This window comes from Bombus terrestris, chromosome 3 (assembly GCF_910591885.1).
Source record: "Bombus terrestris chromosome 3, iyBomTerr1.2, whole genome shotgun sequence".
In the NCBI taxonomy this organism is placed as follows: domain Eukaryota; kingdom Metazoa; phylum Arthropoda; class Insecta; order Hymenoptera; family Apidae; genus Bombus; species Bombus terrestris.
This window is the reverse complement of record NC_063271.1, coordinates 782882-795975: the sequence shown is the minus strand read 5'-3', so window position 1 is coordinate 795975 and position 13094 is coordinate 782882. Positions and strand designations below refer to the sequence as shown.

At 39.8% G+C, this 13094-nt stretch overlaps 1 protein-coding gene across 16 annotated transcripts in view; it reads right to left on the bottom strand.

Annotated features, from left to right (window-relative positions):
* Positions 1–13094, bottom strand: part of LOC100652225 (ras GTPase-activating protein raskol) — a 254380-nt gene that overhangs the window by 109786 nt on the left and 131500 nt on the right. Inside the window, exon 1 of one of the 16 annotated variants that reach the window (XM_020868619.2) lies at positions 5291–5496. The exons of the other annotated variants lie outside the window; for them this stretch is intronic. The gene's annotated coding sequence lies outside the window, so the exon portion shown is untranslated. Of the gene's footprint in view, positions 1–5290; positions 5497–13094 lie in introns of those variants that run through there. 16 annotated transcript variants of the gene reach the window in all.

The following is a 13094-nucleotide window of genomic DNA, read 5'->3' as shown; positions in this document are numbered from 1 at the left end:
GCCTGGGCTAATGAGTCGATTGATTATTTAAGCGACACTCGATATCTCTGGCTGGACGTGTCGAGATCGAACTAATGGAGGGAACACCTGACGGACAGAGTTGTATTACAAGAGCTATTCCATAGAAATACGATTTTCGTCGATAACACGTAGCCTGTTAAACGATAAAGATTGATATAACCTGAAACTTCGAATCATGGATAGGGAAACGTATTCCTGCAGAAAAACCATCGATAACGTTGGACTCAGGGTATCAACGACGTCCGCTTACCGTTCAGATCGATACGATTCCTTCAAGAACGCGATTCAGGATTCGCTTATTGCACCTGCTTATTCGAATTCCATGTGTCGGCAACACCTGCTTGCTGGTCACCGAACAGCCTGGTTAGGAAAGGTGTATAGGCCAAGCCAGGGTGTACGGAAACAGAAAGGGACAAAAGGGGGAGGGGAGGAGAAGGCAGACCGTGATCCAGGTGCAAAAATACAAAAGCACGCGGTTATTCCTAACTGTAACTTTACTTATCGGCCACTCGGTGGGTGTCTGCACTCTCGAGGAACCCTGGTAGAGGGGAGTTTATTTTGGTACACGGTACATGCCATGAGACAGACGAAAATGAAAGTCGACGGCCGCGCGAGGGGCGATTACTGAATCGACCGTGATTCAGGGAACCACGATGGTGTGCAACGAACCGGCTCGATCGTGTCGATTCCATCGCCACCAGAGAATCGAGCCGAGTCTTTGATGTTTGAGAAGTAACGAGGTTATTTCTCCAGATGCTTCTCGACGAGGCTTGCGTTTCACGCGGCAGATTGAAACTTGTGACTCTTTCTTAGCTAGAAACGTAGATGAAGAAAAGAGGCGAACATATATATATATATATACACACTTAGAGGTGGGTGTAAAGCACAAAGTCATGATCGTACATGGCAATTGGATAGACGATGTTTAAAAGAAATTTGAAATGCAAATTTGAGCATGGTCTAATTAAAAGTAGCATAAACGTGTAGAAATATACGCAATAATCGATAACGGAAAGTAGAATGAAACGTCGTTATGCGAAACGGGGAAAGAAAATGTACCGCAAATAACAGTTCGCAGACGGATTTCAACATTTTGCGCACGTGCACAGGTAACATCGACCAACAGTGTTCCTTCTTCCAGAGACAAATGTAGAACGGTTCTACGAATCTATCTTAACTATCGTACTCTGTAATCAAATTCTCCGTGCACTTAATCACGCACGTTCGATGAGACACCGGTAACTTGACTCTCGAAATGGAGCAACGATACTTTGCAACGCGAAGCGAAGCTCTGTCTATTTCCGAGCTGCCTGGCACAACGGCAAACTATTTCAATAAAAACGAAACAAAGGAAAAAATTCAAATTAGACTCCGATAAAATCAAACGACCGATGCAACGAAACAATAGTAGGTACAAGTTCTTTCTATCAAAGCTTAAATTTATCCACAGTTTTCTAAAATAAAAGTCCTTGTCATCTATACGTATAAATAACTATTAAAATGAAATTAAGCCAACGATATCTTAACGATAACTATGTAAAATTTTAGGAATTTTATTTACGCGTTGAAACTTTTAGGGAAAATAGCATGCTAAATAGCTAAAAACGATGGGAATCGTATCGATGATATTTCGGTGTACAATAGCTTCGACGAGTGACAAATTGGTCGGCGGATCAAGTTAGGTAAGTAAGTAGATTCATCGAAGAAATGGCCCTAACACGCGGACGACAAACGTAACGACAAAACGAATAGACACGCCACGAATACGATCTAAAAAATATTTCCTTTCGCTAAAGCGTCTAATCATTCATGGTGCAAACAGGTGCGAGGTTGTACAAACGACATTCGCTTTTATCTGTCGTATACAGCGATAAACTCGTCCCTGTTCCGGCAGGAACCAGTTCATTTGTCCAGATACGTCTAGCAAAAGACTTCCCTCTGTCAAACCGCTGACGTTTAAAACTCGCCGCTCAATTTCTTTCGCTAAACATCGAAATTAGCTATGATTTTTTGTATAATTTTTAAATGTAAAATTATTTTAACAAAGTACAATTTTCGACAAAGCAAATTTTGAAATTCAAACGTGAAACGTTTCAAGTTTTGTACTTTCGTCGAAAATGTAGGCTTTTATTCGCGTAGAGATAAAATAGATACAATTTGTAAAATTGCAATTTAAACAATCGGTGAAACATGTAAGGGAAAATAATCGTTTGTACTCGTCTGACACGGTGAATCCCGACAGTGAGCGAGTAACGACGACGATAATATTATTTGATCAAAATTATTTTTTGTATCGTCGTCGCTGATAAAAGGCGCAAGAAAAAAAATCTACTGTATAAACAAATTTGCAAACATTTACACAACCTTTTCCTTTTCGTAACAAAACCAGTTTTCGGAAAAGAATTTACTGGAATCGTTTATCGATCGCGCCATAACAATTTTCAGAGTGCAAAGAATACGTTAGCGTAAAATTTGTATAAAGATAAATTCTGTAAATCAAGGGATATTTACTTTCCTTAGAAACATTTGCAAAGGATACGTGGATACGTTGCAAGCAGTACGAGGATTAAAGTTTAACCATTACCAGCCTATTCATTCACATATATATGTATGCGACTGAAAACTCAATGAACTAAGGTCTTAGTTTAAACAACAGTAATAACAACGGTACCGTTCAACCGTATCCTTCCGGTTCATCTTAATGACCATCGCTATTATATGTATTAACCGTACTACTTCTGCACAATCATATCCATCATTATCACTGCTCGACATAGTTTACCGCATAAATTCCTATCCCGATTCTAGCGCTCCTTAAGATTATTATTGTTTCGAATTTCTCTCACTATTCTACGGTAAAGGCATCCGTCCTGTAACCTCGAAATATAATCTAAAGATAACAGGAAATACGAGTAACGTTGAACGTCATAAGGAAAAGCTATTAAAAAGAAATAATTATTCTACGAGCGTTTCTCTTACGAGTAACAAATTCTGCTATTCTTAGACAATGAAATCGATGCAGCAATCTACATAAACGAGTACGAAATCGTTAACGATCGATCGATCGATCGAGACAAGATTCTGGTGTGCCATGTGCAAAAAATCACCAGCTGGATGGCAAAAATCGATCGAGTCCCTAAAACAAGCGCGCCAAGACGATCTTATTCGGTGACCAAATACGGGTAGGGGACGAAACGATAGAGAATAACTGGTTTTCACTTTCATACACGGTACGACACGAACGGCTTCGAACAGAAAATATGGCCTGCCAGATCCGCTGCTGGAAAGATCGTCCGAACAAAAAAGTCAAGGTTTCTTTGCGGTATACGTGACTCGCGCACCGCCGCGCAATTCTCTGGCTGCCTGCTAAATCGTTCGGTTATCGATGCCGCGGAAGAGTTACGCATTCGATTCTCTCTCGATCCCGAACAAGTCGACCGCGAACTCGGATTAGAATTTGATCAGTCTCGCAAGTTTCTTAGTCCTTTTGAATTTCACATTTTCAATTCTAAATCTCCGATTTAATTTCAATCGTCGATTTTCTATTCTAAATACGAAACGAAGTTCGTATTTAGCTTGTAATCCTAATGTGATCAAATATTTGGTATTTTTCAGCTTTCGGTACACCGATACCTTCGTTTCTTTGATAACAAAAATTTGTTTTCAATTCGTAGCTTTGGTCGGGAAGTAGGTGACTCGTCTGACTCCACTGATTTCCTCTATATTCACTCGCATCGATGATCATAATAACGATAACAGATATTTTGGTGATCAGAATATAATATTTCTTACACATGGCTCAAACACAATTCTATTACAAAAACTGTTCCAACAATATTCCAACGCAACTAATAAATGTAAGTTTTGTATTTTATATTTGAACCTAAATTTTCAAAAGTTCTCTCAGAAAAACTATCTTCGACGCTGATTGACACTATAATTCATTTACTTTTACCTTTTTCTCTTCTACAGTAATGATCTTCTTATTAACATTTACGAGCATAGGCTTCATAATACTTTCCCCAATCGTTGCTTTAACGTACGTATAAGAAATAAGGTGGTAAGAAATAAACAAAAAATATTCAGATAAAAAAGATATTAAAGTGGAATTTACTACCTCCTTTCACCAAATAATCTACGTTTCTGTACTTAGGCGTTTCCAAGATAAAGATAGACACAGATAAAATGATATAAATATATACTCTACTACATGTAGTATTACATGTTTTACAAGATTTCAAAGTATTTAAAGTTTTCTCCCTATAATTTCTATCTATTTTTAAGTCATGCGCTTCTAAATAAAAAGAAAAAAACGATTATAGCAACAAAAATCAATATTATCTGTTTCGTGTGATTGTGTTTCAAATGAAGAAGAATATACGATAAATACGAACTAACAATTGAAAGAAGTCAGCTACAACGTCACGAAAGGTATGCGATGATATTGAAACAATGTACACAAGAAAGCCTCGTTAGGAAACCCTGTAGTATTGGCACAGTCGTACAAAGTTCTGGCAAAAACTATCGACAATTCCATAGACTACACAACTATAGGCAAAATCACTCTCTCGCTTCCTCTTACATTTCAATGTAAACTACGAAAAGGTGAGAGCAACGAATAACAATATCGAATACTTAGAATCGTGCCTTTCTACGAATCATCGAATCATTCGAAAAAAAGTGTCACGCATCGTAATAATAATGTTTTGTGTTCCTCTCTGTGTGCACGCGGTAAATACACATTGATTACAAATCACATTGATTACAACGATTGAATTTTGATATCGACGTTGGCTCGGTCGACGATCATTGTACGAGCTTGAGATATTTCTCCAAAAATCAAGTTCGTCACGAAGCAACTCGCGCATCACGCAACTATCGTGAGCATCTTCGCATCGAAAGAGACGTAACGCTAGACTCAACCCTCCCCCCCCGCCCCTCCCACACACACAGCCACGTTTAAATCTTTTTTGTTCGCTCCACCTTGGATCTCTCTCCTTCTCGTTTTTTTTCTGTCTCTGTTCCGCCACTAATCGGCCGCGTAAACAATAGGGCTCGTCGATCGCTATACACCGGTACCCACATGAAATCTAATCTGCCTAATCTACGCTTTGGTATCTATAACTCGTCGTTTAACGTTTAACACATAGGTATCCCGGAGTATGGACGGGAAATGCGAACGCGATACCGTGAACCCGATTGTCACCGTTTCGATTTCAACTTCGACAGACTCGCGCGGACTCGCTCTAAGGCGCGTGGGATACGTTACCGGTTTTTCTCGGTTCATCTGCACGCACTGCTCTCCACCGAGTGTTCTTGGGTTGTACACACTTTTCCACTGATTTTTCGTACGGCGACACTCGTTTCACGCGCGAACAAAACGATTAAAACACGGTTCGGACATGACTGTACCCCGGAGCACCTCTATTGTTTCGTACCGTCGCGGAGGAACATCGGAACTGGACTGCACGAAGGAATCCCTGCTTAGCGGACGTAGGAGGTGGAAATTAGTTCGTATCGCCGCCGCAGCTACGACTGTGGCCGTGGCGCTGCGCTTCTGCGACGCTACGCACCAACACCGATCAGCTGATTTCTGACGTATTTTTGCGAACCAAAAACAGAACTCGGCATTCAGCTGTGCAAGCTCTTTGCCCATCATTACTATCTTTTTGTCTATTGCATGTAAATTAATTAATAATAAAAGTTAAAGTAATTTGATTTAGTGTCTTTTGCATACGACTTGTTTAAGTTTTTCAGTTATATTGTATCACGAGATGATAGTTCACGGTACTTTGTAACGGCATCGAGAAGTTATTGTTGAAAATTATGTATAATAATATGTACGTGTCAATTAATTTCGAGGCTATTTGATAAGCACAATGGTAGGCTGTTACTATACTTTTTATCCACAAAGATCTACATTATCTCAATTCCCGAAGAAGAACATGCGCATATTCGCATAAAATCCGTTTCAACCAGTCTATCAAAACAATAATGTACGGGAGAGACGACATCAAAGAGCGATTAAGAAATCCTCCTCGTCCAAAGAGGCGACGAAAGATGGATTGCCTCGAATAAAATCCTGACAGGCGTCCGAGCCATATTGCATGCACAGATTATCTGATACTGACATCCTGGCCGATAATGCGGCAAATAAAACGATCGAAGAATCTGCGGTAGTTTTCGCGTTCTCTGAATGAAATTACAACGTTATGCTAGGCAAACAGCCGGTTATCCATTCTTTTCCTCGTGATGGTCAAAGAAGAAACGGAAGCGAGCGAAACTCTCGAGACCCGAGAGTTTCGAAAAGCTCGTAGCTTCTCGAGGACATAAAGTGACGCGCGCCAAGTCGTCTGCTAGCGACGAGACCACGAAGAGGAAAATCAAAAAACAAGCATAACGAGTGAGGATATCTCGCAGAAAGAAGCACAGACGCCACGGACGCCACGGACATGACGAGCGAAAGGAAGAACGTGGAAGAAAAACAAAGACAGAGAGGGGAGTGGCACGAGCGTGCTTCGCCTCTCAGCTGGAGGTATCCTTGGACCCCATAGGTCGTCAAGGAAGAAGATCGGCTACCATGAAAATTCGTCCAAATTTTTCATTGATGGTTGTCGTTTCGATTTATATTTAATTTATTGTAATTAAATGGCAAGAAAGAATATGAACGGAAACTGATTATATTTAAATGAATTTTGTACCTATATCTATCCAAATCGGTGAAAACAGACGAATGAAACAAAGAACTTGACAAATTTCTATATTTCGGTATAAACGAATAGCATTCGTATTTAACTGTATCTTAATCGCAGTTTAAATGATCCGTTAATGGTCTAGTTAAAAATTAACGTAACTTATAGCTTTATCGTGATTTCGACGATCAAATCGTTAATGTTTGGATATTTTATTTCGATATTGATATCTATATTATACTGATTGTTATGTCGGTATTTAATTATCATGAAAATGTTGTAATTTCTTGTTCGATTAAAGAGTTACCATTTTGTATAGTCATTATTGTTATTATGGAAGTGTGTTATGTTATAGTCATAATTCATCCAGCGAACTAAATAGCAATTAAACCCGATCCTTTTCGATGCTTATGGGAATTTTATATGAGCGTAGGAAAATGAAATGTTCCATGCAAGAGATATTAATATGCACTGTTAAAAGCGGTTAATGACAGTAGTCCGTCATAAAGTCCAATTACATCATGGTCACTAGACTCATACGGATGCGTGCATGACGTATTCTATACTGCAAGTGCAGACGAAACGTATTATTAGTTCCACAAAAAACATTCAAAACTTGTTTCAAGCAATCAAGCATAGTACGTTGACTCATATAATTACACACGCTTCATATCCTCTTTTCAGATGAAACTTTATTAGCTCGATGTCTCGCGAGTTAGTTGCTTTCTTAACTCATTCTATAATTGTCAACAAATATTGGATTTCTGTAGGTACAAGTTCTTCATTGTAACTTTTATCGTGCATTCCATTGAACTTTGAGAAATACTCAATCTTTGTATAATAATTATCTTTTAATTCACGAAGATTTTAAGTATTCTTCCGAGAAAATTGAAACTACAACGATTATTTATTAAACATAAGATATTTATATAATATGGAATTTGGTTTCAATTTCTTAATTTTGTAATTTCCGAAGTATATATCTCTCGTTGTTTCATTTATTAAGACAACGGCGTCCAAGTTTTTCTACGTAAATGTTTCAATTTTATAATTTCAATTTAATAAATTAAATAAAATCGTGCGAGGATCGACATCTGTTGCGAGAAATTTTTTATATTTTATACTCACAGATTCATTTAACTCGTTCTTGCAACAGTGGTCACAACGATCCTCGCAACATTAACCGGGTATCGCGACTGCTTCTAAACGTACTGTTTGAGAGTAGTTACGACCTGGAAATTCAACGCGTTCGATCATACGCCAGGCCACGCCACGCCACGCCGCGCCGTGACGAACACGCAAACGAGAGGCAATTACAGAGTGAAAAATCAAAAACTGTTCCGGTGACAGCTCGCCGATCACCGGCTGCGCATCGACAGATATAAAATTTTATGGGTCGTAAAAACTTCGATCGATCGGTCGATATACCGAACAGCGTGCTAACAGCAACCTACTAAATTCGAATAAAATCCCCATCGACTACCGTTGCCAGCGTGGATATCGAATACCTCCATATAACAGATCGTAGGCACAGGGCACGGTCTTGCAATATATTTACGTAATTCTATTAGCACTCGTGAGATGTTCCGAAGCTCGTGTCTTCGAGTCAGATTCGAACTTATTTCCAACATGCTTGATCCTATCTCTATCAGCGGAGAACTGGTCTTCGATATAAATTCCGACGATTCAGGTACTTGCGATTATCATCGGCGTGAAATCGACCTGAACGTTAAAAATGTTGTCTTTCGAAGCATCGAGAGAGACGTTAATCGCGGTAATTTCTTCTTCCGTGAGACTGCGTGTGAACCATGCGAATGGCTACGAATATTTACGTTTGCGTTAATTTGGCCTACCTCCGCATTTCTCGAGCCGTCAGAAGCAAACGCGTGCAACGATCTCAAACGAGCAGACACCATTTATCTTTTCCCGCACGGCCTGCACTTTACCTACCAACCGACTTACGTGCTTTAACGTGCTTGCTTCCATGCCTCTACCGACCTTCTTCTTTTGCTCGTTTACACCCTTTCCCGTAGCAGACACGCTACACGCGAGACCACCGGTCCGTATTGCGCTTATAGCCCTGCCGTACGACGTATTATTTTTAGCAACGGGTGCAATGGGCGCAATGGCTATCTTAGCGATCCGTTTCGTTCGCCAGGCGCTAAAGGCGTGGAGATGGGATCCATCCGATGGATCTTGATGCTCGTCGCAAAGAAAATTTGCCGAGATACAAAATGAAATACTAAATGGTAATTGAATCGTGCATTCGTTCTTTCTTACGTCAAAGGTCGGGGACCGTTTCAACGATTACGTTCAATGATTATACTTTTTCCCAGATGAACACCGCAGTTTGATTCGCTGCGTGGTTTGGGCTTGGTTTCGGTTTTCTTCGTTTTTTCGTTCTGGTGGACTTACGAGCTCCTTTCTTTGATCGAACGTAAATTCTTTGTCGCGGTGGAGTTTCATCCTCTTCACTTCGTTACTATAATCGTAGTAGAAGAACGTTGATAAATGTAGAGGCTACATATATATAGACCTACATATCTATATACGGGGAATACCTGTACGCGTAACAGTCAATGTATAATCCCATGAAAGTTTCTGCGAAAAAAGCCATTGTCACGTTCAATTTATTCGCTCACGTTAGCTGTCTCTTTCCTGAAAATCTTTTTTTCTAAAGAAAAACTCTTTCCGAAGTTGAACATCGTTATTCTAAGCGTATTAACACCAAACAAGAATCAAAAAGTGAAAATAGTTTCGAAAGAATATAAGTTGTTTTTCGATTCGTTTCCCAAACAAGTTACATATTCAAGCGAAGAACAAGTGCGGTAGAAATTGTCCGAAATCTGCATTTGATCTTCTTCCTTTTCCTATGCAAGAAACTTTGTAAAAACAGGTCGCGACGCGACGTCGACGAAGAGATCGATCCGTGGTCGATAGAGCAAAACGAAACAGCAAAGTTCGTTCGACGAATCGCATGGATTCGCTTGATAAATGGTGCGGAGCAAACACGGGCCACGATTTTTGTCGTTTTGTTCCCAAGTTATGCAATTGCTAAAGATTGCCGTTCGATTCCATCTCGACTATGGTAACATCGAAATCGGTCACGATGACAGCAGCTACGTATTTCAACCGATTACCTATCGAATTAATATTTGGTAATAGATTCGTTCGAACAAGTTAGTCGCGAACGAGTATGAGTCGCATCATGCAGCACTTGCTTCGAGAAATTCTGGGGATTCAACAACGACAAACGATGAATACTATTACTAGAAATATGCTAAAACCTTATCTCAAAGATAGATTGCTGTTTTCGAAAACGTATATCGAAATTACCAACAAAGTTTCCGGCGGACGTACACAGAAAGGGGAGGAAAATACGCAATTCTGCGATATTGGATGTTCGCGTTTATTTCGTTCGCGAGCAAGGGGCATGATTTTGTCCGAGTTTCACTTCCAGGAAAGAGACATTTCCACGAAATGTCGGCCACTTAGGAGTTTGACACGGAACACACCGAGGCTAGATTCGGCGAGAGCTGCTTTTGCGAGCTTTTCTTGTCACGACTCGCGTATGCTAACGCGGTCATTCTACTTTTATTTTCCAGGATACATGCGCGTGCAGTTGTAACGCAGAAAGGCAAAACTTCTTCAACGCTTTCATGGCTGCTTGTTCATCCCGATGTAACTGAATATCCCTTAAAGGGAGCTCGTTGCTTTGCTTGAAACAGATCCCCTCGATGCGACGTCAGTAGCACGCGTGCACTGCGTGTTCATAAACACGACAGATGCTCGTTTAACGTTGATTTTAAAGGTCGAGCGGCACGACGAAAAATTTACATTGCATTGACAGAAATTTACGTTTTTCAGAAGAATTTTCTGACTTCTTTTCGAGTCTTACTCTACCCTTATTTGAGTTACCCTTATTTTGTTACTAGATTGAAACGACTTTAAAGATTAATCGGGTATTAAATTAATCTATTAATTGTCTAAAATAATCGATACATAAACTTGTCAAAGTCTAGCGATTCGCTATCTTCGTTCTATACCTTTCTTCTAAACTGTGCAGAAGAGGTCTAAACAAATAATTAAAGCGATACTTTTCCTTTCTAACTAAATTCCAGAATTAAATTTCACTTTCAAACTTCAGCAGCTCGTGTTTAAATTAAATCATAAAACAATTATATATTTTAACATCTACCGAATAGGTACTTGATAATACATATGTACAATGATAAAAACGATATATTTGTTCACAAAGATAGATGGGAACGGTTACAATTAACTGCGACTTTCTCCAAGATTGGACAACATCGTCAGTGAACTCGGTGTCCGTTGTTACCGCAACGAAGTTCCTTATTATTCCGCCCTAAGTGCTCTCTTCCTGTTGGTTCGTCATTGCTTCGGTACTTGACCCGTTGACACCTATGAAATTACCTTTGTATTTGATGTAGTCACAGAAGGTAACCAGAAAGGACAACTCGACGAAGAGAGTGGATGGGCTAATGCACGTTGCAAATAGAGCAACGCAAATGAACGGAAGGTCCAAAGACGAGGAAGGTTGGGAACGTTAAGTCCCGAACAAGAGGCAGCTACGCAATGTATTCACCGTTTCGAAAGTTTAATCACGTTCCCGCAGGAATACTTTTGTACTTTCTTCGTAATAAGATTTCGTTTACTCCTTCTTCGAGCTACGAGGACGTTAAAGTTCGACGAAACTTTCCTTTGTGCAAATTCTTGTCACGGATTTGAGATATTCTCAGACGATGCGCAACGAGTTCAACGGATAATTTGAAATAGTACACCAACAAATTTTTATTGTTATTTTGGTACAGAATTTTAGATATTGTTTTCAATATTAAATGATATTTTATTTACATGTATAGGTGTATATTTCTAAAATTCTTCGTGCCTACCTATTTTTGCAATTGCTTCTAATGCACGTTCGAATTAAGTGATATATTAGTTGATGTTTAGAATCTACGAAGCGTTTGCCAATTGTTACGTTGGGCACGAATCGCCGAAGTAAATTCCTCTTCGGCTACGCGAAACTCACGATCCAGAGACCGAGAGAAACGATCGGTCAATGAAACGTACACTTTTTAAAACGCTACGTTTACGTCGAGACCTAACTACACGCGTGCCACGTGAATACATACCATCCGATATCCACGAGCGACGACACAGCACCACGTAACTTTGACGCATTAACCTGGCTCCTGGCCATGCCGCGTCATAAATACGGGTTAACAGTGATCACCAGTAGCGCGGTCGGCGACAATAACGGTCGAGATACTCGAAGAATTCGCCCGATAGGATGTTACATGAACTTTGCGTAGTTCTTCGAGAATCGAACGCTAAACGACTGTGAAGGATTGTTTTTGTGGAAGCAAGTGCAATTTTGATACTAGCGGCAGATTGACTAGTGCTTAATAGCAGCAGCGAGAACGTGAGTAATTTTAAGCTATGGATAGTAATAATAGGTGACTGTAAGATATAGCTCATCGAGAGTTTGAAAATTCTAAGAGCTCGAGATGGTTTTGAGACTTATACGACATAAAATATTACGTAGAATCCTATTACGTATCCTGCTACATATGTATGTATTATATAAAGTTTATTGGTTAAGAATTTTTTATTATAGATGTCGAATATTTAAAGGATATTAGCAACTTTAGCGTAAGACAAATGTTTTCAATACTATTCGGTACCTATTGAGTTTGTTGGTAATAAGGCGGCCCCAAAGTTCATTGTAAGGCAGAGTGAAATTCTGTTTCCGCGAGAGAGCCGTTAACCGTGGCTCAGCTTCTTCGTCCAAAGTTACATCAATGAAATAGTCGCGCGGTGGTTGCTCGGGACCGATGCCAACAGCTAATTTCCATGCGAGCAAAAGTTATACAACGAAGCTGTAACGTTCTTCGAAACTTCGATGGCCAACCCGATTTACGCGGAACTCGCTTGCGTTAGTCGAGGCCAGGGGATGACGTAACGCTTTGGCGAGGAAGTAAAATTTACAAAATTTAAGATCATGCCAGAAACTTGCGAACGGTTTCAACGAAATGGCATCAACAACCGCTTCGATCGCCGCAGAGAATAAATTCAGAGAACGAAAATTATACCGTCGGCTTGTTCAATTTTGTGAAATTGAAGTTTTGACTCGTTTCGTGCAAAAACAATTATTTTTACCACGACTGAAACACGTGGGAAATTTGTTTCGCCTCCGATCAATACCAGCCAAGTAATCTTAAGAAAAATTTCCTCTACTTCGTATGCAATTGACAACGCATCGGTAACCTTGCATTAATACAAGGATATTCGTAATTGGAAGTTACGGCGAAAGGAAATTTGCTTGGCCTCTCGCTCCAAAAACTTGATCCACAAATG